We start from the raw sequence: 24021 nt of genomic DNA on the forward strand, positions 1-24021 counted from the left end.
GTGGCTCCTGCAATCTGCCATCCAGATGCGGAGCATATGAGTTTTGTTTGCCAGAGGAAATGGCCGTGGTTTGTGTTTTGGGGCCTGTGGCTGGGACTGGACGGCTTGCCCCCGAAAATCCATGATACGGAGGATGATTCCCAGACCCAAGGTGGCACCTGGGCCAAGTCATGCTTTTGTGATAGTACCAAGTGGCTCCTGCAATCTGCCATCCAGAAGCGGGGCAGCTGAGTTTTGTTTGCCAGAGAAAAGGGCCGAGGTTTGTGTTTGGGGGCCTGTTGCTGGGCGTGGCCCGCTGGCCCCCGAAAATCCACGGTACGCAGGATGGTTCCCAGACCCAAGGTGGCACCAGTTCCAAGTCGGGCTGGTTTGATAGTACTAAGTGGCTCCTCCAATCTGCCATCCAGAAGCAGGGCAGTTTAGTTTTTTTTGCCAGGGAAAAGGGACGTTGTTTTTCCTGGAGGGCCTGTGGTTGGGAGTGGCCAGCTGGCCCCTGAAAATCCACGATAGGCAGGATGGTTCCCAGACGCATGATGGCACCAGTGCCAAGTCGGGCTGGTTTGATAGTACCAATTGTGTCCTGCAATCTACCATCCAGAAGCGGGGCAGCTGAGTTTTGTTTGCCAGGGAAACGGGCCGAGGTCTCTGTCTGGGGGCCTATGGCAGGAAGTGGCTGGCTGGCTCCTGAAAAGCTACGACAGTCAGGATGGTTCCCAGACCCAAGGTGGCACCAGTGCCAAGTCGGGCTGGTTTGATAGTACTGAAGCCATTTATTATAATGAACAATAGTTTCTGAGAAATAAAAGAATTAAAAGACACTAAAAGTATATCAAGGGAATCGCAGAAGTTAATAAATAACCTAAAATACACTTTCAGGAAGAACTTTGATCAGATATCTAGATAAGTTAATCTAAAATACACTCACAGAAGAAACTTTGGAATTAGAATATTTTAAGAAACAGAAGTGGAAGCCAATAAGTTAAAGTGACCTGCCAAGCCATTAGAATCAAGCCAAGTTCAGCAGTAACTTCAGCCAAGCCATGGAAAAACATGCCAAGGATAACAGGAAGATATCCAAATTAGGAAAAGCTTAAAATTTAACTAAGGAAGACCAAGAATTCTCGGAAGACTCCACCTATACTATGAATATGCATGTAATAAATGATGTAATCCTTGTTAAAATTGTATAAAAACCTGCTTTTGCTGTACATAACTTAGAAATCCATTTAGTGATTTCTCCAATGCGTTGCCAATAAATACCTCCTGCCTATAGGCCTTAAATCCAGTCTCTGGGCAGATTATTACCGCCTTTTGGGGCTAAATTCGGCATCAGTAATAAGTGGCTCCTGCAATCTGCCATCCAGAAGCGGGGCAGGTGAGTTTTTTTTGCCAAGAATAAGGGACGTTGTTTTTGATGGAGGGCTTGTGGCTGGGAGTGGCCGGCTGGCAGCTGAAAATCCGCGATACGCAGGATGGTTCCCAGACCAAAGGTGGCACCAGTGCCAAGTCAGGCTTTTTTTATAGTACCAAGTGGCTCCTGCAATCTGCAATCCAGAAGCTGGGCAGGTGAGTTTTTTTTGCCAGAGAAACGGGCCGAGGTTTGTGTTTGGGAGCCTAAGGCTTGGAGTGGCCGGCTGGCTCCTGAAAATCCACGATACGCAGGATGGTTCCCAGACCCAAGGTGGCACCAGCGCCAAGTCAGGCTTTTGTGATAGTACCAAGTGGCTCCTGAAATCTGCCATCCAGAAGCGGGGCCGCTATGTTTTGTTTTCCAGGGAAAAGTGTCGTGGCTTGAGTTTTGCGGCCTGTTGCTGGGAGTTGCCGGCTGGCTCCTGAAAATCGACGATTCGCAGGATGTTTTCCAGACCCAAGGAGGCACCAGTGCCAAGTCGGTCTTGTTTGACAGTACCATGTTTCTCCTGCAATGTGCCATCCAGGATCGGGGCAGGTGATTATTTTTTGCAAGGGAAAAGGGCGAGGTTTGGATTCGGGGGTCTGTGCCCGAGAGTGGCCGGCTGGCTCCTGAAATTCTCTGATGTGCAGGATGCTTCCCAGACCCAAGTTGGCACCAGTGCCAAGTCGGGCTTGTTTGATGGTACCAAGTGGCTCCTGCAATCTGCCATCCTGAAGCGGGGCAGGTGACTTTTGTTTGCCAGGGAAAAGGGCCGTGGTTTGTGTTTAGGGGCCTGTGGCAGGGAGTGGCTTGATGGCTCCTGAAAATCTACCATGTGCAGGATGGTTCCCAGACGCAAGGTGGCACCAGTGCCAAGTCGGGCTGGTTTGGAAATACCAAGTGTCTCCTGCAATCTGCCTTCCAGAAGCGGGGCAGCTAAGTTTTGTTTGCCCAGGAAACGGGCTGTGGTTTATGTTTGGGTGGCTATGGATGGGAGTGGCCAGCTGGCTCCTGAAAATCCACGATACGAAGCACGGTTCCCAGACTCAAGGTGGTACCAGTGCCAAGTCGGGCTGGTTTGATAGTACCAACTCCCTCCTGCAATCTGCCATCCAGAAGTGGGATAGCTGAGTTTTGTTTTCCAGACAAAGGGCCGTTTTTTTTTTTTTGGGAGCAGCTGCCGGGACTGGCCGGCTGGCTCCTTAAAATCCACGATGCTCAGGATGGTTGCAAGACACAAGTGGGCACCACTGCCAAATCGGGCTGGTTTGATATTACCAAGTGCCTCCTGCAATCTGCCATGCAGAAACGGGGCAGCTGAATTTTGTTTGCCAGAGAGAACAGCCTTTGTATTTGTTTGGGGTTCTGTGGCACGGAGTTGCTGAGTGGCGCCTTAAAATCCACGATTCGCAGGATATTGGAAAGACCAAAGTTGGGAGCAGTGACAAATTGGTCTGGTTTGATAGTACCAAGTGGCTCCTGCAATCTGCCATCCAGAAGTCGGGCAGCTGCGTTTTGTTTGCCAGGGAAAAGGGCCGAGGTTTTTGTTTGGGGGCCTCTGGCTGAGAGTGGCTGTCTAGCTCCGTAAAATCCACCTTAGACAGGATGGTTACCAGACCCAACTTGGCACCAGTGCAGGGTCGGGCTGGTTTGATAGTACCAAGTGTCTCCTGAAATGTGCCCTCCAGAAGCGGGGCAGATGAGTGTGGTTTCCAGTGAAAAGGGCTGTGGTTTGTGTTTGGGGGGCCTGTGGCTGGGAGTGGCCGTTTGGCTCCGGAAAATCCACGATACGCAGGATGCTTCCTAGACCCAAGGTGGCACCAGTGCTAAGTTTGGCTGGTTTGATAGTATCAACTGGCTCCTGCAATCTGCAATCCAGAAGCGGGACAGGTGAGTTTTATTTTCCAGGGAAAAGGGCAGTTTTTGTTCTTTGGGTTCTGTGTCCATGAGTGGCTGGCTGGCTCCTGAAAACCCACGATACGCAGGATGATCTCCAGACCCAAGGTCGCGCCACTGCCCAATCGGGCTGTTTTGATATTACCAAGTGCTGCCTGCAATATGCCATCCAGAAGCGGGGCAGCTGAATGTTTTTTGCCAGGGAAAAGGGCAGAGTTTTTGTTTGGGGGTCGGTGGCAGGGAGATTCTGGCTGGCGCCTTAAAATCCATGATACGCAGGATATTGGAAAGACCTAAGTTGGGAGCAGTGACAAATTGGTCTGGTTTGATAGTACCAAGTGCCTCCTGAAATCTGCCATCCAGAAGTCGGGCAGCTGCGTTTTGTTTGCCAGGGAAAAGGGCCGAGGTTTTTGTTTGGGGGCCTCTGGCTGAGAGTGGCTGTCTAGCTCCGTAAAATCCACCTTAGACAGGATGGTTACCAGACCCAACTTGGCACCAGTGCAGGGTCGGGCTGGTTTGATAGTACCAAGTGTCTCCTGAAATGTGCCCTCCAGAAGCGGGGCAGATGAGTGTGGTTTCCAGTGAAAAGGGCTGTGGTTTGTGTTTGGGGGGCCTGTGGCTGGGAGTGGCCGTTTGGCTCCGGAAAATCCACGATACGCAGGATGCTTCCTAGACCCAAGGTGGCACCAGTGCTAAGTTTGGCTGGTTTGATAGTATCAACTGGCTCCTGCAATCTGCAATCCAGAAGCGGGACAGGTGAGTTTTATTTTCCAGGGAAAAGGGCAGTTTTTGTTCTTTGGGTTCTGTGTCCATGAGTGGCTGGCTGGCTCCTGAAAACCCACGATACGCAGGATGATCTCCAGACCCAAGGTCGCGCCACTGCCCAATCGGGCTGTTTTGATATTACCAAGTGCTGCCTGCAATATGCCATCCAGAAGCGGGGCAGCTGAATGTTTTTTGCCAGGGAAAAGGGCCGAGTTTTTGTTTGGGGGTCGGTGGCAGGGAGATTCTGGCTGGCGCCTTAAAATCCACGATACGCAGGATGTTTGCGAGCCAAGGTGCCAGCAGTGCCAAGTAGGGCTGGTTTGATAGTACCAAGTGGCTCCTGCAATCTGCCATCAAGAATCGGGGCAGCTGAGTTTTGTTTGCCAGGGAAAAGGGCCGTGGTTTGTGTTTGGGGAACTGTGACTGGGAGTGGCCGGCTGGCTCCTGAAAATCCGCGATACGCAGGATGGTTCCCAGACCCAAGGTGGCACCAGTGCCATGTCTGGCTGGTTTGATAGTACCAAGTGGTTCCTGAAATCTGCCATCCAGAAGCGAGGCAGCTGAGTTTTATTTGCCAGGGAAAAGGGCCTTTGTTGTGTTTGGAGTCCTGTGACAGGAAGTCGGTTGTTGGCGCCTTAAAGTCCACTATTCGCAGGATTTTTTCCAGACCCAAGGTGGCACCAGTGCCAAGTCGGGCTAGTTTGACAGTACCAAGTGGCTCCTGCAATCTGCCATCCAGAAGAGGGCCCGGTGAGTTTTTTTTGCCAGAGAATAGGGCCGAGGTTTTTGTTTCTCTTTGGGGGCCTATGGCTCGGCGTGGCTGGGTGACTCCTGAAAATCCACGATACGCAGGATGGTTTCAAGACCCAAGGTGGCACCAGTGCCAAGTCGGGCTGGTTTGATAGTACCAAGTGCCTCCTGCAATCTGTCATCCAGAAGAGGGGCAGGTGAGTTTAGTTAGCCACGGGAACAGGACCAGGTTTGTGTCTGGGCGCCTATGGCCCGTAGTGGCCACTCCCAGCCATAGGCCCCCAGACAGAAACCTCGGCCCGTTTCCCTGCAAACAAAACTCACCTGCCCCACTTCTGGATGGCAGATTGCAGGAGCCACTTGGTACTATCAAAACAGACGGACTTGGCAGTGGTGGCACCTTGGGTCTGGGAATCATCCAGCGTATCGTGGATTTTCAGGAACCAACCGGCCACTCCAGGCCACACGGCCTCCTACACAAACAACGACCCTTTTCTCTGGGAAACAAAACTCCCCTGCCCTGTTTCTTGATTGCAGATTGTAGGAGCAACTTGGTACTATCAAGCAAGCTCGACTTGGCACGGGTGCCAACATGGGTCTGGAAACCTTCCTGCGTATTGTTGATTTTCAGGAGCCAGCTGTCAACTCCCAGCCACAATCCCTCAAACACAATCCACGGCCCATTTCCCTTGCAAACAAAAGTCAGCTGAAACGCCTCTGGATGGCAGATGGCAGGACCCACATGTTACTATCAAACCAGCGTGTCTTGGTACTGTTGCAATCTTGGGTCTTGGAAGCATCCTGCCTATCGTAGATTTTCATGAGCCAGCAGGCCACTCCAAGCCACAGGCCCCCAAACACAAACCACGGCCCTATTTCTCTGGCAAAAAAAACTCAGCTTCCCCGCTTCTGGATGGCAGATTGCTGGAGCCACTTAGTCCTACCAAACCAGCCCCTCTTGGTACTGGTGCCACCTTGGGTCTGGTAACCATCCTGCCGAAGCTCTTTTGGACAACTTATCTTTTCCTCCCGCCAAACACTTGGCAGACCTCCGTGCAACGTCTAGAACACGATGGGAGTTGTTTTCTGTGCTGGCACAGTTTTTCCTAGCCAGACATAGTGGAAAAGCTTTTTGCTAAGATGTAGACAACAAGAGAGGCTTGGGACTGGATGTAAGCAAATGGCACCCATCTTCAAAAAAGGCAATTAGGGGGACTCACAATAGTGCAAACAAGCCAGCCTCTTTTTTATCCCCAGGAAATTGATGAAGCAGCTCTTCCTGGAAAACCTTGCCAGGCACATGAAAGACGAAAAAATAATGAAGTTCGCATCATTTTTCAGGGGAATTTCATGCTGAACATCACTTTAAACTCCTCTGATGAATCAACTTGACTGGTAGATGAAGGGAATATTATCTGCCTGGGCTTCAGGGAGGTTTTTGACATATCTCTACATGGCAGCACACATACATATGGAAGCAATATTGAAAAGGGGAGGGAATCAGTGTCTTTTCAGTGATGCTGAGTGAAAAGACAAGAGGCAGTGGGCACACACTGAAATACAGGAGATTGCCTTTGAACATCAGTAAATGATTCTTTACTGTGAGGGTGACTGAACCACGGCACAGACTGCCCAGAAAGATTGTGGAGCCTGGATCTTTGAAGACATTAAAAGTACACCCAGATAGAATCCTGGGCAAGAGGCTCTAGGTATCCTGGTTTAGGCAGGGGGGTTGGGCCTGGTTAGCCCCACCAACCCCTTCCACTCTCATTCATTCTGTGCTAGTGAATTCTCTTCAAGATGCATTTCAAGCACTGGCATGACAAAGTTCTGTGCAGACAGAGATCCAAATGGACATGGCATCTAAGTTCCTTAAGCAGTGTTCAAGAAGAATGTAAAACTCTGGGACAAGTGTCTCTTCCCTAACTGAATCCCTTTCATGGGAAAATTCCCAGTTCTAGAAAGATCTTCTGATACGCATGCTTAAGACTGACACTGGCTGAGCAAATTTCTCCCTACGTGTATCTAAGACCAGTTAGGATCTTCACCCAAAGTGCTGTCAACATAGTCACAGAATGCCTATTGTTAAGAAATGACAACTTCCATCAGAATGGCAACTATTGGTCCACAAAATGGATTAATGGATGGGAATTATCTACTTGGGTTAAAAACAAAAATAAAGAGTTGGTCTTTATTTATCAATTTCATTGCAATATTGATAAGGGAAGAAAAAGACCTAAGTCCTTGACTTTCTGAACTCGAGGAAAGATTTTAAAAATTCCTTGTAAAAATGTATGATCACAATCAGACTACTGAAACCATTTTAGTTGGGAAAAAAGTTCCAAAATTGTCTAGATAGTGGCAAAGAAGCCAAGAAAATAGGAAAGAAACAAAAAGAGAGCAAAAGAGTCAGCTTCAGTGTACAAGCTCGTTCTAGAAGTAGTCTGCTGGGGAAAGGAAACCCCAGTTGAATTTCCAATGTATTCCTGCACTTGATTCAGTAACTGGTCAATGTAAAAACCAATCCTTTTGTACACCTTCTTCCAGCAACAAAAACTCCAGCAGGTTGACACTACCATCATGCCTGTTCCAGACATATTTAAAAGAGAAATGATGATTTTCTTGAAAACCTACTTGCATAAAAGTTGCAAGATGGTGGAGGGATTCCCACATCCTCCTTCCTCCATCTGGCTTGAAAGTATATTTGATAAAATATGCAACAAAGCACATGATTTATAAGGTAGAGTCAAATGGATGATTTGGGAATTGATCTCTTGTTGATAGTAAACTTCATATCCACTCTGTGTGACCTTTCTAAAACAAAATGTGGAGCTGAGGCATGAATCTGCCACAACAATTGTAAAGCAAACATACACATTCCCCTTCACATGCCCCCCCTTCCACACACACCTAGGCACACACAGAGATCAGCATAGCAGATCATGAACACCTTGGAAAAGACTGAAATGCTAAATGCCTCTCTTGATGGGCAAAAGAGCTGGTGCAGTAATTCAAATGCCTGGTACAAAAATTCTGTTTAATATTTAGCTCTTATTTAAAACACTGCTTTTCATTTCATTCTATTTACAGAATATTTTCATTTCATTTGTTTCTTTAAAATTACTTAGTTCTCACCTGTTGTATGTCTAGGAATATTTTCTTTGAAAAATAGAAAAAAATAGATGATATCTTTTCAGCAGAAAACATTGGTTGATACAATTTTAAACCATCATGATATGGAAGAATTGTTCTGTCCCTCTCTAAGGTGGAAGAAGCATTTGGATCACAGATCATCTACAATGAAATACTTGACATGTTTAAGATGCTTTCAATCAATTTTGATCGTCAATTGCTTATTCGTTGTAAACAGTAATTTTTCAGTGAAGGGAAAGTGTGTGTGGTATATCTACATGATGTGTTCAAACCCAGTTCCTACTAATGGCCAGGCTAAATTCCAGTAAATAATGTCCCGAATGAAATTTTGCCGCCTTCTTTGGCACTTCATGAAATCTTACCATGATGAAGTGCTGAAACACAGAGATTTTCTCTTATAGAGTGTCTCATGTTGAAACCCATCGCATGGATTTTATGCTGTAATTCTTATCTCTTTTAAAATTTGCTATCTTCTGTACAGTTTTCATGAACCTTACTGTTACAGTAGTGAATAGCACAGATAAATGTCATTTTGTACAACTTTGAATTTACCCCAAGAGCTGAGAGAAAACTTGCTCCTATACTTCAATCCGAGTTTCTTCTATAGTCCAACTTTGTTTCTCTGCCATCAAGCTTCTCCTTTGTTGCTGCTCCAAGCCCCATCCAAGCTGACCTTGAATACTTTCAGGGATGGGACACCCACAACTTCTCTGGGCAACCTGTTCCAGTGTTCCAGCACTCCCACAGTAAAAAAGGCCTTCCTTTCATCTAATATGTGTAGGAAATCATAAATCTAGGCATAGAAACTTGGAGTGCAAATTTGAAATTCTTTGGATTGGAAGCACATTTTATATGAATACTGACTTACAGATGACTAAAAGATGTTGATGGGCATTTGAGCTGACAAGTTTTGAAAAAGTCCACAAAAATTAAAATTGAAACCACTAAAATGAAAAACTTCTTACCATTTTCTTTTTCCTCCCATATTCAAAATTGCATATGTCAGATATCAGCTCTTCATGCAAACCTCTCAGACGCTCTCAGAGAAAAAGCTTTTCTTTCAGACTAAGTTGCGGTTGACGTAGAACACTAGCAGTAGTGAAAGTTTTTCTGGGCATCAGGGCAGCACCTTCTCCTTGGATTTGTGTGCAGAATGCATTTTATCCAAACTGGAAAATAGATCCCATCTATGTTCTATTCATCATTCTTACTACATCAGGCCAGAAGTTTCTGTGAAAAGTAGCCTGTGGACGTTGAAGATAGCGCATGTGAAATAGATGAGAGGTGATGGAGAAGTTGAGGGTGAGAAGAAAGAGCATATGGCCCAGTACGGACACCAGAAATTATTTCTTCACGTGATCATGGCAGACTGCAGGAGCCACTTGGTAATATCAAACCAGCCAGACTTGGCACTGGTGCCACCTTGGGTCTGCAAAACGATATTGCGTAGCGTGGATTTTCCGGGGCCACCCGGCAACTCCCAGCCATAGGCGCCCAAACACAAACCTCAGCCATTTTCGCTGGCAAAATAAACTCACCTACCCCGCGTCTGGATGGAAGATTGCAGGAGCCACTTGGTACTAGAAAACCAGCCTGATTTGGCACTGGTGCCACGTTGGGTCTGAGAACCATCCTGCGAATCGTAGATTCTCAGGAGCCAGCCAGCCACTCCCAGCCATAGGCGCCCAAACACAAACCTCGGCCAATTTCCCCGGCAAACAAAACTCACCTGCCCCGATTCTGGATGGCAGATTGCAGGAGCCACATGGTACTATCAAACCAGCCCGACTTGGCACTGGTGCCAGCTTTGGTCTGGGAACCATCCTGCGAATCGTAGATTTTCCAGAACCAGACGGACACTGCAGGCCATAGGCCCCCAGACACAAACCTCGGCCTGTTTCGTGGCAAACAAAAGTCAACTGCCGCGCTTCTGCATGGAAGATTGCAGAAGACAATTGTTACTATCAAACCAGCCCGACTTTGCAGTGTTGCCACCATGGGTCTGGGAATCATCCTTCGTATCGTGGATTTTCAGGAGCTAGCCGGTCACTCCCTGACACAGTCTACCAAAAAAAACTCAGCCCTTTTCCCTGGGAAACAAAAGTCACCTGCCCCGCTTATGGATGGTAGATTGCTGGAGCCAATTGGAACTGCCAATTAAACCAGACTTGGCAGTGTTGCCCCTTTGGGTCTCGTAGCTATCCTGCTTATAAAAGATTTTAAAGAGCCAGCGGGCCACTCTCAGACAAAGGCCCCGAAAGAAAAACCATGGCCCTTTCCCCTTGCAAACAAAACTCACCTGTCCTGCTTCTGGATGGCAGACTGCAGGAGCCAGTTGGTACGTTCAAACCAGCCTGACTTGGCAGTGGTGCCACGTTGGGTCTGAGAACCATCCTGCGTATCGTGGATTTTCAGGAGCCAGCCAGCCACTCCCAGCCATAGGCGCCCAAACACAAACCTCGGCCAATTTCCCCGGCAAACAAAACTCACCTGCCCCGATTCTGGATGGCAGATTGCAGGAGCCACATGGTACTAGAAAACCAGCCTGATTTGGCATTGGTGCCACCTTGGGTCTGGGAACCATCCTGCGTATCGTGGATTTTCAGGAGCCAGCTGGCCACTCCAAGCCATAGGCGCCCAAACACAAACTTCGGCCAATTTCCCTTGCAAAAAAAACTCACCTACCCCGCTTCTGGATGGCAGATTGCAGGAGCCACTTGGTACTATCAAACCAGCCTGTCTTCGTACTGGCGCCACCTTGGGTCTGGGAACCATGCTGCCTATAGTATATTTTCAGGAACCATCCGGACACTGCAGGCAATCCGCCCCCAGACACAAAACTGGGCCCGTTTCCCTGGAGAGCAAACCTCACCTGTCCTTCTTCTGTGAGGCAGATTGCAGGAGCCACTTGGAACTATAAACCAGCCCAGCTTGGCACTGGTGCCTACTTGGGTCCAGAAACGATCCTGCGTACCGTGGATTTTAAGGAGCCAGCCGGCCACACCGAGCCACAGGCCCCAAAAAACAAACCACGGCCTTTTTCTCTGGAAAACAAAACTCAGCCGCCCCGCTTCTGGTTGGCAGATTGCAGGAGGCACTTGGTGCTATCAAACCAGCCTGACTTGGCACTGGTACCACCTTGGGTCTGGGAACCATTCTGCAAATCGTAGATTTTCAGGAACCAGACGGACACTGCAGGCCTTAGGATCCCAGGCACAAACCTCGGCCCGTTTCCCTGGCAAACAAAACTCACCTGCCCCTCTTCTGGATGGCAGACTTCAGGAGGCACTTGGTAATATCAAACCAGTTTGACTTGGAACTGGTGCCACCTTGGGTCTGGGAACCATCCTTCGTATCGTAGATTTTCAGGAACCAGCAGGACACTGAAGGCAATTGTCCCCCAGAGAAAACCTTGGCCCGTTTCCCAAGCAAAAAAAACTCACCTGCCCCACTTCTGGATGGCAGATTGCAGGACCACTTGATACTATCAAACCAGCCCGACTTGGCACTGGTGCAACCGTGGGTCTCGGAACAATCCTGCCTAACATAAATTTACAGGGGCCAGCCGGCCACTGCTGGCCATAGGCCCCCATGCACAAAACACGGCCCTTTGCCCTGGCAAACAAAACTCAACTGCCCCACTTCTGGAGGCAGATTGCAGGAGCCTGTTGGCATTATCAAACCAGCCCAACTTGGCAGTGGAGCCACATTGGGTATGGGAGGCATCCTGTGTATCGTGGATTTTCAGGAGACAGCCGGCCACTCCCAGCCACAGGCCCTAAAACACAAACCACGGCCCTTTTCTCTGGCAAACAAAACTCAGCTGCCCCACTTCTGGATGGCAGATTGCAGGAGCCACCTGGTACTATCAAACCAGCCCGACTTGGCACTGGTGCCACCTTAGGTCTGAGAAGCATCCTGCGTATCGTGGATTTTCAGGAACCAGCCGGCCACTCCGGGCCATAGGCCTGCAGACATAAACCCCGGCTCGTTTCCCTGACAAACACAACTCACCTGCCCCGCTTCTGGATGGCCGATTGCAGGAGGCACTGGGTACTATAAAACCAGCTCAACCTGGCACTGGTGCCAACTTGGGTCTGGAACCCATCCTGCGAATTGTGGATTTTCACGCGCCAGCCGGCCACTCCTACCCACACGCCACTAAACTGAAACCACGGCCCTTTTCTCTGGCAAAAAATACTCACCTGGCCCTCTTCTGGATGGCAGATTGCAGGAGGCACTTGGTACTATCAAACCAGCCTGCCTTGGCACTGGTGCCAACTTGGGTCTGGGAACCATCCTGCGTATCGTGGATTTTCAGCGTGCACCCTGCCCCTCCCAGCCACAGGCCCTAAAACACAAACCACGGCCTTTTTCCCTTGCATACAAAACTCACCTACCCCGCTTCTGGATGGCAGATTGCAGGAGCCACTTAGTACTATCAAACCAGCTTGACTTGGAACTGGTGCCACCTTTGGTCTGGGAACAACCCTGCGTATCATGGATATTCATGAGCCGGTCGGCCACTCCAGGCAATAGGCCCCAAACAAAAACCATGGACCTTTTCCCTGGAAAACAAAACTCAGCTGTCCCACTTCTGGGTGGCAGATTGCAGGAGCCACTTGATACTATCAAACCAGCCCGACTTGGCATCGGTGCCACCTTGGGTCTGAGAAGCATACTGTGTATCGTTGATTTTTAGGAACCAGCCGGCCACTCCGGGCCATAGGCCTGCAGACACAAACCTCTGCCCGTTTCCCTGACAAACACAACTCACCTGCCCCGCTTCTGGATGGCCGATTGCAGGAGGCACTTGGTACTATCAAACCAGCCCGACTTGGCACTGGTGCCACCATGGGTCTGGAACCCATCCTGCGAATCGTGGATTTTCAGGAGTGAGCTGGCCACTCCTACCAACAGGCCACAAACACAAACCACGGCCGTTTTCTCTGGCAAAAAAACTCACCTGGCCCTCTTCTGGATGGCAGATTGTCGGAGGCACTTGGTACTATCAAACCTGCCCGACTTGGCACTGGTGCCACCTTGAGTCTGGGAACCATCCTGTGTATCGTGGATTTTCAGGAGCCAGCCGGACAGTCCCAGCCATAGGCCCCCAAACACAAACCTCGGCCCTTTTCCCTGGGAAACAAACGTCACCTGCCCCGCTTCTGCATGGCAGATTGCAGGAGCCACTTGGTACTATCAAACCAGCCCGACTTGGCCGTAGTGCCAAATTGGGTCTGGGAACCATCCTGCGTATCATAGATTTTCCAGAACCAGACGGACACTGCAGGCCATAGGCCCTCAAACACAAACCTCGGCCCGTATCCCTGGCAAACAAAACTCAGATGCCCCGCTTCTGGATGGCAGATGGCAGGAGTCACTTGGTGCAATCAAACCAGCCCGACTTTGCAGTGTTGCCACCATGGGTCTGGGAACCATCCTGCGTATCGTGGATTGTCAGGAGCCAGCCGGACAGTCCCAGCCACAGGCCCCCAGGCAGAAATCTCGTCCCGTTTCCCTGGCAAACAAAACTCTGCTACCCCACTTGTGGATGGTAGATTGCACGAGCCACTTGGGACTGTCAAACCAGCCCGACTTTGCAGTGTTGCCACCATGGGTCTGGGAAACATCCTGCCTATGGTGGATTTTCAGGAGCTAGCCGGTCACTCCCTCACACAGGCTACCAAAAAAAATCTCGGCCCTTTTCCCTGGGAAACAAAAGTCACCTGCCCCGCTTCTGGATGGCAGATTGCTGGAGCCACTTTGAACTGCCAAATAGACCTCACTTGCCAGTGTTGCCCCTTTGGGACTCGGAGCCATCCTGCCTATAAAAGATTTTAAAGAGCCAGCGGGCCACTCTCAGCCTAATGCCCCGAAAGGTAAACCATGGCCCTTTCCCCTTGCAAAAAAAACTCACCTGCCCTGCTTCTGAATGGCAGACTGCAGGAGCCAGTTTGTACGTTCAAACCAGCCTGACTTGGCAGTGGTGCCACCTTGGGTCGCGTAAACATCCTGCGAATTGTGGATTTTAAGGTGCCAGCCAGCCACTCCCTGCCACAGGCCCCCAAAAAAAAACAACAGCCCTTTTCCTTGGCAAACAAAACTCAGCTGCCCTGCTTCTACATGACAGATTGCAGGAGGCACTTGATACTGTAAAACCAGCCTGACTTGGCAGTGGTGCCATGTTGGGTCTGGGAACCATCCTGCGTATTGTGGATTGTCAGGAGCCAGCTGGACAGTCCCAGCCATAGGCCCCCAGACACAAATCTCAGCCCGTTTCTCTGGAAAACAGAGCTCACCTTCCCCACTTGTGGATGGCAGATTGCACGAGCCACTTGGGACTGTCAAATCAGCCTGACTTGGCAGTGGTGCCACCTTGGGTCTGGGAACCATCCTGCGTATAACGGATTTTCGGGAGCCAGCCGGCCACTCCCAGCCACAGTCCCCCAAATATAAACCACGGCCCTTTTCCCTTGGAAACAAAACTTAGCTGCCCCGCTTCTGGATGGCAGACTGCAGGAGCCACTTGGTACTATCAAACCAGCCCGACTTGCCACTGGTGCCACCTTGGGTCTGAGAAGAATCCTGCGTATCGTGGATTTTCAGGAGGCAGCCAGCCTCTCCCAGCTACAGGACCTCAAACAAAAACCACGACCTTTTTCCCTGGCAAACAAAACTCAGCTGTCCCACTTCTGGATGGCAGATTGCAAGAGCCAATTGTTACTATCAAACCAGCCTGACTTAGCACTGGTGCCACATTGGGTCTGGGAACCATCCTGCGTGTCGTGGATTTCAAGAGCCACCCGGCAACTCCCAGCCAAAGGCAATCAAACAAAAAGCACGGCCTTTTTCTCTGGCAAAAAATACTCACCTGCCCTGTTACTGGAAAGCAGATTGCAGGAGCAACTTGGTAATATCAAACCTGCCCGACTTACTACTGTTGCCGTCTTGGGTCTGGGAACCATCCTGCGTATCATGGACTTTCATGGTCCAGCCGGCCACTCACAGCCACAGGCCCTCAAACACAAACCACGGCCCTTTTCCCTTGTAAACAAAACTCACCTGCCCACTTCTGGATGGCAGATTGCAGGAGCCACTGGGTACTATGAAACCAGCCTGATTTGGATCTGGTGCCACCTTGGGGCTGGGAACCATCCTGCAGAAGATGTTTTGGACAATATTTCTTCCTGCCAAACAATTGGCAGACCTCCGTGCAACGTCTAGAGCACGATGGGAGTTTTTTCTGTGCTGGCACAGTTTTTCCTAGCCAGACGTAGTGGAAAAGCTTTCTGCTAACATGTAGACGAGAAGAGGTGCTAAAGACGAAGATACGCTTCTCTACAGGGCTAAAAGCCGCTACCGGGCGTCTTTTGGCAGAAGCAGTGCTCCGGAGAGCACTGTGACCGGCACAATCGTCTTTGCGCAAAGTAGCCGCTTCTTCGCCTCCAGGAGCCGGAGAGAGCAGCAGCTTCGGAAAGGTGAAGAAGGAAGCTGTACAACACTGGGATTGTGTGCGCAGCTTGCCAACTGATAGAAAACAGTACCTTTGCACTCTCCTGACTTTTCCAATCACATGAACATTCGATTGGAAGCAGTTTTGGACAACTTTTCTTTTCTTCCTGCCAAACACTTGACAGACCTCCGTGCAATGTCTAGAGCACGATGGGAGTTCTTTTCTGTGCTGGCACAGTTTTTCCTAGCCAGACGTAGTGGAAAAGCTTTCTGCTAACATGTAGACGAGAAGAGGTGCTAAAGACGAAGATACGCTTCTCTACGGGGCTAAAAGCCGCTACCGGGCGTCGTTTGGCAGAAGCAGCGCTCCGGAGAGCACTGTGACCGGCACAATCGTCTTTGCGCAAAGTAGCCGCTTCTTCGCCTCCAGGAGCCGGAGAGAGCAGCAGCTTCGGAAAGGTGAAGAAGGAAGCTGTACAACACTGGGATTGTGTGCGCAGCTTGCCAACTGATAGAAAACAGTACCTTTGCACTCTCCTGACTTTTCCAATCACATGAACATTCGATTGGAAGCAGTTTTGGACAACTTTTCTTTTCTTCCTGCCAAACACTTGACAGACCTCCGTGCAATGTCTAGAACACGATGGGAGTTGTTTTCTGTGCTGGCACAGTTTTTCCTAGCCACACATAGTGGAAAAGCTTTCTGCTAAGGTGTAGACTACAAAAGACGCTAAACACGAAACTACGATGCTCTCCAAAGCTAAAAGCTGCTCCCGGGCGTCTTTCGGCAGAAGCCGCGCTAAGGAGAGCACTGTGACCGGCACAATCGTCTTTGCGCGAAGTAGCCACTTCTCCGCCTCCGGGAGCCGGAGAGAGCGTCAGCTTCTGAAAGGTGAAGAAGGAAGCTGTACAACACTGGGATTGTGTGCGCAGCTTGCCTACTGATAGAAAACAGTACCTTTGCACTCTCCTGACTTTTCCAATCACATGAACATTCGATTGGAAGCTGTTTAGGACAACATTTCTTTTCTTCCTGCCAAACACTTGGCAGACCTCCGTGCAACATCTAGAACACCATGGGAGTTGTTTTCTCTGTTGGCACAGTTTTTCCTAGCCAGACATAGTGGAAAAGCTTTTTGCTAAGATGTAGAGGAGAAGAGGTGCTAAAGACGAAGGTACGCTGCTCTCCGGAGCTAAGAGCCGCTCCCGGGCGTCTTTCGGCAGAAGCCGCGCTAAGGAGAGCACTGTGACCGGCACAATCGTCTTTGCTTTAACTAGCCGCTTCTTCGCCTCCGGGAGCCGGAGAAAGCGGCAGCTTCGGAAAGGTGAAGAAGGAAGCTGTACAACACTTGGATTGTTTGCGCAGCTTGGCAAATTATAGAAAACAGTGCCTTTGCACTCTCCTGACTTTTCCAATCACATGAACATTCGATTGGAAGCTGTTTTGGACAACTTTTCTTTTCTTCCTGCCAAACACTTGGCAGACCTCCGTGCAACGTCTAGAACACAATGGGAGTTGTTTTCTGTGCTGGCACAGTTTTCCTAGCCAGAAATAGTGGAAAAGCTTTTTGCTAAGATGTAGACCACAAGAGAGGCTAGGGACTTGATGTAAGCAAATGACACCCATATTCAAAAAAGGCAATTAGGGGTACTTGCAATGGTACAAACCAGCCCGCCTCGTTTTTATCCCCAGAAAGTTGATGAAGCAGCTCTTCCTTGAAAACCTTGCCAAGCACATGAAAGACGACAAAATAATGAAGTTCGCATCATTTTTAAGGGGAATTTCATGCTGAACATCACTTTAAACTCCTCTGATGAATCAACTTGACTGGTAGATGAAGGGAATATTATCTGCCTGGGCTTCAGGGAGGTTTTTGACATATCTCTACATGGCAGCACACATACATATGGAAGCAATAGTGCAAAGGGGAGGGAATCAGTGTCTTTTCAGTGATGCTGAGTGAAAAGACAAGAGGCAGTGGGCACACACTGAAATACAGGAGATTGCCTTTGAACATCAGTAAATGATTCTTTACTGTGAGGGTGACTGAACCACGGCGCAGACTGCCCAGAAAGATTGTGGAGCCTGGATCTTTGAAGACATTAAAAGTACACCCAGATAGAATCCTGGGCAAGAGGCTCTAGGTATCCTGGTTTAGGCAGGGGGGTTGGGCCTGGTTAGCCCCACCAACCCCTTCCACTCTCATTCATTCTGTGCTAGTGAATTCTCTTCAAGATGCATTTCAAGCACTGGCATGACAAAGTTCTGTGCAGACAGAGATCCAAATGGACATGGCATCTAAGTTCCTTAAGCAGCGTTCAAGAAGAATGTAAAACTCTGGCACAAGTGTCTCTTCCCTAACTGAATCCCTTTCATGGGAAAATTCCCAGCTCTAGAAAGATCTTCTGATACGCATGCTTAAGACTGACACTGGCTGAGCAAATTTCTCCCTATGTGTATCTAAGACCAGTTAGGATCTTCACCCAAAGTGCTGTCAACATAGTCACAGAATGCCTATTGTTAAGAAGTGACAACTTCCATCAGAATGGCAACTATTGGTCCACAAAATGGATGAATGGATGGGAATTATCTACTTGGGTTAAAAACAAAAATAAAGAGTTGGTCTTTATTTATCAATTTCATTGCAATATTGATAAGGGAAGAAAAAGACCTAAGTCCTTGACTTTCTGAACTCGAGGAAAGATTTTAAAAATTCCTTGTAAAAATATATGATCACAATCAGACTATTGAAACCATTTCAGTTGGGAAAAAGTTCCAAAATTGTCTAGATAGTGGCAAAAAAGCCAAGAAAATAGGAAAGAAACATAAAGAGAGCAAAAGAGTCAGCTTGAGTGTACAAGCTCGTTCTAGAAGTAGTCTGCTGGGGAAAGGAAACCCCAGTTGAATTTCCAATGTATTCCTGCGCTTGATTCAGTAACTGGTCAATGTAAAAACCAATCCTTTTGTACAACTTCTTCCAGCAACAAAAACTCCAACAGGTTGACACTACCATCATGTCTGTTCCAGACATATTTAAAAGAGAAATGATGATTTTCTTGAAAACCTACTTGCATAAAAGTTGCAAGATGGTGGAGGGATTCCCACATCCTCCTTCCTCCATCTGGCTTGAAAGTATATTTGATAAAATATGCAACAAAGCACATGATTTATAAGGGAGAGTCAAATGGATGATTTGGGAATTGATCTCTTGTTGATAGGAAACTTCATATCCACTCGGCGTGACCTTTTTAAAACAAAATGTGGAGCTGAGGCATGAATCTGCCACAACAATTGTAAAGCAAACATACACACTCCCCTTCTCATGCCCCCCCTTCCACACACACCTAGGCACACACAGAGATCAGCATAGCAGATCATGAACACCTTGGAAAAGACTGAAATGCTAAATGCCTCTCTTGATGGGCAAAAGAGCTGGTGCAGTAATTCAAATGCCTGGTACAAAAATTCTGTTAAATATTTAGCTCCTATTTAAAACACAGCTTTTCATTTCATTCTATTTACAGAATATTTTCATTTCATTTGTTTCTTTAAAATTACTTAGTTCTCACCTGTTGTATGTCTAGGAATATTTTCTTTGAAAAATAGAAAAAAATAGATGATATCTTTTCAGCAGAAAACATTGGTTGATACAATTTTAAACCATCATGATATGGAAGAATTGTTCTGTCCCTCTCTAAGGTGGAAGAAGCATTTGGATCACAGATCATCTACAATGAAATACTTGACATGTTTAAGATGCTTTCAATCAATTTTGATCGTCAATTGCTTATTCGTTGTAAACAGTAATTTTTCAGTGAAGGGAAAGTGTGTGTGGTATATCTACATGATGTGTTCAAACCCAGTTCCTACTAATGGCCAGGCTAAATTCCAGTAAATAATGTCCCGAATGAAATTTTGCCGCCTTCTTTGGCACTTCATGAAATCTTACCATGATGAAGTGCTGAAACACAGAGATTTTCTCTTATAGAGTGTCTCATGTTGAAACCCATCGCATGGATTTTATGCTGTAATTCTTATCTCTTTTAAAATTTGCTATCTTCTGTACAGTTTTCATGAACCTTACTGTTACAGTAGTGAATAGCACAGATAAATGTCATTTTGTACAACTTTGAATTTACCCCAAGAGCTGAGAGAAAACTTGCTCCTATACTTCAATCCGAGTTTCTTCTATAGTCCAACTTTGTTTCTCTGCCATCAAGCTTCTCCTTTGTTGCTGCTCCAAGCCCCATCCAAGCTGACCTTGAATACTTTCAGGGATGGGACACCCACAACTTCTCTGGGCAACCTGTTCCAGTGTTCCAGCACTCCCCAAGTTAAAAAGGCCTTCCTTTCATCTAATATGTGTGGGAAATCATAAATCTAGGCATAGAAACTTGGAGTGCAAATTTGAAATTCTTTGGATTGGAAGCACATTTTATATGAATACTGACTTACAGATGACTAAAAGATGTTGATGGGCATTTGAGTTGACAAGTTTTGAACAAGTCCACAGAAATTAAAATTGAAACCACTAAAATGAAAAACTTCTTACCATTTTCTTTTTCCTCCCATATTCAAAATTGCATATGTCAGATATCAGCTCTTCATGCAAACCTCTCAGACGCTCTCAGAGAAAAAGCTTTTCTTTCAGACTAAGTTGCGGTTGACGTAGAACACTAGCAGTAGTGAAAGTTTTTCTGGGCATCAGGGCAGCACCTTCTCCTTGGATTTGTGTGCAGAATGCATTTTATCCAAACTGGAAAATAGATCCCATCTATGTTCTATTCATCATTCTTACTACATCAGGCCAGAAGTTTCTGTGAAAAGTAGCCTGTGGACGTTGAAGATAGCGCATGTGAAATAGATGAGAGGTGATGGAGAAGTTGAGGGAGAGAAGAAAGAGCATATGGCCCAGTACGGACACCAGAAATTATTTCTTCACGTGATCATGGCAGACTGCAGGAGCCACTTGGTAATATCAAACCAGCCAGACTTGGCACTGGTGCCACCTTGGGTCTGCAAAACGATATTGCGTAGCGTGGATTTTCCGGGGCCACCCGGCAACTCCCAGCCATAGGCGCCCAAACACAAACCTCAGCCATTTTCGCTGGCAAAATAAACTCACCTACCCCGCGTCTGGATGGAAGATTGCAGGAGCCACTTGGTACTAGAAAACCAGCCTGATTTGGCACTGGTGCCACGTTGGGTCTGAGAACCATCCTGCGAATCGTAGATTCTCAGGAGCCAGCCAGCCACTCCCAGCCATAGGCGCCCAAACACAAACCTCGGCCAATTTCCCCGGCAAACAAAACTCACCTGCCCCGATTCTGGATGGCAGATTGCAGGAGCCACATGGTACTATCAAACCAGCCCGACTTGGCACTGGTGCCAGCTTTGGTCTGGGAACCATCCTGCGAATCGTAGATTTTCCAGAACCAGACGGACACTGCAGGCCATAGGCCCCCAGACACAAACCTCGGCCTGTTTCGTGGCAAACAAAAGTCAACTGCCGCGCTTCTGCATGGAAGATTGCAGAAGACAATTGTTACTATCAAACCAGCCCGACTTTGCAGTGTTGCCACCATGGGTCTGGGAATCATCCTTCGTATCGTGGATTTTCAGGAGCTAGCCGGTCACTCCCTGACACAGTCTACCAAAAAAAACTCAGCCCTTTTCCCTGGGAAACAAAAGTCACCTGCCCCGCTTATGGATGGTAGATTGCTGGAGCCAATTGGAACTGCCAATTAAACCAGACTTGGCAGTGTTGCCCCTTTGGGTCTCGTAGCTATCCTGCTTATAAAAGATTTTAAAGAGCCAGCGGGCCACTCTCAGACAAAGGCCCCGAAAGAAAAACCATGGCCCTTTCCCCTTGCAAACAAAACTCACCTGTCCTGCTTCTGGATGGCAGACTGCAGGAGCCAGTTGGTACGTTCAAACCAGCCTGACTTGGCAGTGGTGCCACGTTGGGTCTGAGAACCATCCTGCGTATCGTGGATTTTCAGGAGCCAGCCAGCCACTCCCAGCCATAGGCGCCCAAACACAAACCTCGGCCAATTTCCCCGGCAAACAAAACTCACCTGCCCCGATTCTGGATGGCAGATTGCAGGAGCCACATGGTACTAGAAAACCAGCCTGATTTGGCATTGGTGCCACCTTGGGTCTGGGAACCATCCTGCGTATCGTGGATTTTCAGGAGCCAGCTGGCCACTCCAAGCCATAGGCGCCCAAACACAAACTTCGGCCAATTTCCCTTGCAAAAAAAACTCACCTACCCCGCTTCTGGATGGCAGATTGCAGGAGCCACTTGGTACTATCAAACCAGCCTGTCTTCGTACTGGCGCCACCTTGGGTCTGGGAACCATGCTGCCTATAGTATATTTTCAGGAACCATCCGGACACTGCAGGCAATCCGCCCCCAGACACAAAACTGGGCCCGTTTCCCTGGAGAGCAAACCTCACCTGTCCTTCTTCTGTGAGGCAGATTGCAGGAGCCACTTGGAACTATAAACCAGCCCAGCTTGGCACTGGTGCCTACTTGGGTCCAGAAACGATCCTGCGTACCGTGGATTTTAAGGAGCCAGCCGGCCACACCGAGCCACAGGCCCCAAAAAACAAACCACGGCCTTTTTCTCTGGAAAACAAAACTCAGCCGCCCCGCTTCTGGTTGGCAGATTGCAGGAGGCACTTGGTGCTATCAAACCAGCCTGACTTGGCACTGGTACCACCTTGGGTCTGGGAACCATTCTGCAAATCGTAGATTTTCAGGAACCAGACGGACACTGCAGGCCTTAGGATCCCAGGCACAAACCTCGGCCCGTTTCCCTGGCAAACAAAACTCACCTGCCCCTCTTCTGGATGGCAGACTTCAGGAGGCACTTGGTAATATCAAACCAGTTTGACTTGGAACTGGTGCCACCTTGGGTCTGGGAACCATCCTTCGTATCGTAGATTTTCAGGAACCAGCAGGACACTGAAGGCAATTGTCCCCCAGAGAAAACCTTGGCCCGTTTCCCAAGCAAAAAAAACTCACCTGCCCCACTTCTGGATGGCAGATTGCAGGACCACTTGATACTATCAAACCAGCCCGACTTGGCACTGGTGCAACCGTGGGTCTCGGAACAATCCTGCCTAACATAAATTTACAGGGGCCAGCCGGCCACTGCTGGCCATAGGCCCCCATGCACAAAACACGGCCCTTTGCCCTGGCAAACAAAACTCAACTGCCCCACTTCTGGAGGCAGATTGCAGGAGCCTGTTGGCATTATCAAACCAGCCCAACTTGGCAGTGGAGCCACATTGGGTATGGGAGGCATCCTGTGTATCGTGGATTTTCAGGAGACAGCCGGCCACTCCCAGCCACAGGCCCTAAAACACAAACCACGGCCCTTTTCTCTGGCAAACAAAACTCAGCTGCCCCACTTCTGGATGGCAGATTGCAGGAGCCACCTGGTACTATCAAACCAGCCCGACTTGGCACTGGTGCCACCTTAGGTCTGAGAAGCATCCTGCGTATCGTGGATTTTCAGGAACCAGCCGGCCACTCCGGGCCATAGGCCTGCAGACATAAACCCCGGCTCGTTTCCCTGACAAACACAACTCACCTGCCCCGCTTCTGGATGGCCGATTGCAGGAGGCACTGGGTACTATAAAACCAGCTCAACCTGGCACTGGTGCCAACTTGGGTCTGGAACCCATCCTGCGAATTGTGGATTTTCACGCGCCAGCCGGCCACTCCTACCCACACGCCACTAAACTGAAACCACGGCCCTTTTCTCTGGCAAAAAATACTCACCTGGCCCTCTTCTGGATGGCAGATTGCAGGAGGCACTTGGTACTATCAAACCAGCCTGCCTTGGCACTGGTGCCAACTTGGGTCTGGGAACCATCCTGCGTATCGTGGATTTTCAGCGTGCACCCTGCCCCTCCCAGCCACAGGCCCTAAAACACAAACCACGGCCTTTTTCCCTTGCATACAAAACTCACCTACCCCGCTTCTGGATGGCAGATTGCAGGAGCCACTTAGTACTATCAAACCAGCTTGACTTGGAACTGGTGCCACCTTTGGTCTGGGAACAACCCTGCGTATCATGGATATTCATGAGCCGGTCGGCCACTCCAGGCAATAGGCCCCAAACAAAAACCATGGACCTTTTCCCTGGAAAACAAAACTCAGCTGTCCCACTTCTGGGTGGCAGATTGCAGGAGCCACTTGATACTATCAAACCAGCCCGACTTGGCATCGGTGCCACCTTGGGTCTGAGAAGCATACTGTGTATCGTTGATTTTTAGGAACCAGCCGGCCACTCCGGGCCATAGGCCTGCAGACACAAACCTCTGCCCGTTTCCCTGACAAACACAACTCACCTGCCCCGCTTCTGGATGGCCGATTGCAGGAGGCACTTGGTACTATCAAACCAGCCCGACTTGGCACTGGTGCCACCATGGGTCTGGAACCCATCCTGCGAATCGTGGATTTTCAGGAGTGAGCTGGCCACTCCTACCAACAGGCCACAAACACAAACCACGGCCGTTTTCTCTGGCAAAAAAACTCACCTGGCCCTCTTCTGGATGGCAGATTGTCGGAGGCACTTGGTACTATCAAACCTGC

This window comes from Melospiza melodia, chromosome W (assembly GCF_035770615.1).
Source record: "Melospiza melodia melodia isolate bMelMel2 chromosome W, bMelMel2.pri, whole genome shotgun sequence".
Classification (NCBI taxonomy): domain Eukaryota; kingdom Metazoa; phylum Chordata; class Aves; order Passeriformes; family Passerellidae; genus Melospiza; species Melospiza melodia.